The sequence below is a fragment of the Diadema antillarum genome, unplaced genomic scaffold (genome assembly GCF_040938485.1).
Source record: "Diadema antillarum isolate AM-2024a unplaced genomic scaffold, OU_Dant_1.0 seq00000003_RagTag, whole genome shotgun sequence".
In the NCBI taxonomy this organism is placed as follows: domain Eukaryota; kingdom Metazoa; phylum Echinodermata; class Echinoidea; order Diadematoida; family Diadematidae; genus Diadema; species Diadema antillarum.
The window spans coordinates 529,415-532,420 of record NW_027271125.1 but is presented as its reverse complement, the minus strand read 5'-3'; positions in this window follow the sequence as shown (position 1 = coordinate 532,420).

The following is a 3,006-nucleotide window of genomic DNA, read 5'->3' as shown; positions in this document are numbered from 1 at the left end:
GCTGCAATCTGTGAAACCTGGTTTTCACCTGACATGCCAACTGATCTGATTAGCGTTCCTGGCTATGACATGTTTTCCCGACCGAGTGCAGATCGCCGTGGCGGAGGTGTCGCTTTGTTTGCAAAACAATGCCTCAATGCAAAGGTGGTTGATTGTGTCAAAGTTCCCGATGAAGTTGAAGGATTATGGGTCACACTCCGTCCCCTTCGACTTCCGCGAAGAACGTCGAATATCACAGTTGGAGTATTCTACTACCCCCAAACAGCCCCAATGCCGCCACCTTAGTTGCACACATCAATACCACAATCGACAGCCTCCTTACAATTCAGCCCAACACGGGAGTGATCATTCTTGGTGACTTCAATAGACTGGATTTGCAAGAAATTGTCTCAAACTCATTTGTGCAAATCGTGAAACAGCCTACACGAGACAACGCAATCCTTGACAAAATCATCACCAACATCTCGGACATGTATGACAACCCTCAAATTATTTCACCAATCGGCCTGAGCGATCACCGCTGTGTGATGATCAAACCTCACAACCACGTTCCGATTGGAAACACAACACGAAAACGAGTAGTACGCCCGATGCCAGACAGTAAGATCAGGGAATGCGGGTCATGGATTCTGAACCATGATTGGTCAGAAGTTTACACCGCCGACGATGTATCTGAAAAATGCACTGCCCTCTACGACACGCTCCACCACACACTCCACAGGTTTTTCCCCTCCCGCACAGTCAAAATGCATCAAGGGGATAAAGCCTGGATTACTCCTTGCATCAAGCACCTCGTTGCCAAAAGACAGAGAGCATTCTCAGACAATAAGCGCTGCCTTTGGGCTCAGCTGCGAAACAAAGTCAAAGGAGAAATCAGAGCTGCAAAAGAACATCACTACGTCGATAGCATTCGACATCTGAAAAAGGACAACCCAAGTAAGTGGTTCCAACAAATTCGGGTGATGTCGGGGAAAATCCCTCACTGACAAACATCAGCGTTGATAACATCGATGCGACTGACCACGAGGAAATTGCAAACGCTATCAATGATCACTAATCTCCATTGCAGACGACATGGAGCCCCTTGACAACAGTGCGTTGATGACGTACCTCCCGTCTCTCCCCATTCGCACTATTCAACCATGGGAGGTATTCAATGAACTGAAGAAAATCAAAACAAAGAAAGCAAGCGGCCCAGGCGAAATCCCATCAAGATTCATCAGCCTATTTGCTTTAGAACTTAGCCAGCCCCTCACAGATGTCATTAATGCATCATTCGCACAAGCAACGGTCCCCATGCCGTGGAAGCAGGCGAATGTGACTCCTGTGCCAAAGTCATCTCCAGCCACCATTCACAATCTCCGCCCCGTGGCCCTCACAGACCACTTCGCGAAAATCGCAGAACACTTCATCGCTAAGGACGTACTACGCTCTATGATCAGTCGATTAGACCCAGCCCAGTACGGGAACCTAAAAGGAGCCTCAACTTCACATTACCTTGTCGACGTTATGCATATGCTCCACAGCCATGCAGATAAACCCGCCACAGCATCAACGATACTCATGACTGACTTTTCGAAGGCCTTCGATCGTGTAGACCACACGACAGTTATCGCCAAACTGCTGGACATGAATGTGCATCACGGATACGTGGAATGGATAGCAGACTTCCTGTCGTGTCGTCGTCAAAGGGTGAAATACAAAGGAAAGATGTCTCAGTGGCGTGAGACCATAGCCGGTGTACCGCAAGGAACCAAATTGGGCCCTCTTCTATTCATGGCCCTTGTCAACGATGCTGCAGCCGACATCGACGAAAACGACAACCTCGGCAGACATGTCCGACGTTTCAAGTATGTGAATGACCTCACCCTAGTAGAAACACGTGCAGCAAACGCCGAATCGCACCTCTCTTCAGCACTCCAAACATTGCAAGAGTGGTCTGCAACAAATCTGATGCGATTTAACCCCTAAAAATGTGTCACCATGGATGTGTGCTTTGGAAGGAGCAGCTGTGAGCCAAACACCCTCATGTTAGACGATGTAACGCTGCGCAATAGCAAGACAGTCAAACTCCTCGGAGTCTTCGTACAAGCCGACCTTTAGTGGGATACTCATGTGGAGTACATGGTGAAAAGAGCAAATAGCCGTTTGTATGTCCTACGCACGCTGAAGCATCACGGTATCCCTGTCTGTGACCTCGTTACGGTATACGCCACTTTTGTGAGACCAGTGTTGGAGTACGCCGTGCCAGTGTGGTCTAGTGGTCTCACAGAGCGGTAACGCCAGGTGATCGAGCAAATCCAAAAGCGAGCATGTCGCATATTTCTTGGGAACACATATACCCGATATTCTGAATCGTTGGCAAAGTGCACCCTGTCATCCTTGGCCGACCGCAGACAGCAGCTGTGTACGACTTTTGCCAATTCATTGCAACGCCCAACATCCAAACTGCATCATCTCCTGCCACCCATCAAAACTCATGATCACAACACTAGGAGCGGCACCCAACGCTCAGAGCCCCGGTGTAGAACAAGCAGATTCAGAAACAGTCCGATACCACACTTCACACGCATTTTGAATTCAGCAAGAGTTTTTATGCGTAAGATTATACATGTATATGTTATGTTATGGATTTCACAGGAGGGCTACCCATACCAACAATATTAATTAATCTTTTTGGTTATTTAGTGATTTCAGATTATTCAGGGTATAATAATGCTTTGATTCTATATATTTTTCCCTTATTTTTTCCCGTCTTTTCCCTCTTTTTTTCCTTTCTTTCTCCTTTTTGTTCTTCCTTTTTGATCACGGCAAATCTTTTGTATGACTACAATTACAGTGAATTTTGTTTATCAGTTTTGTATGATTGTATATTGTATTGTATTGTATTGTATTTTGTGTCTGTTTAAAAGAATATGTTGTATCCTATATGAATTCGACGATATCATAGGATATTGAAGGAGAATAGAGGTCAATACCTAGCATTTTTTTTAATGTATACTGTGC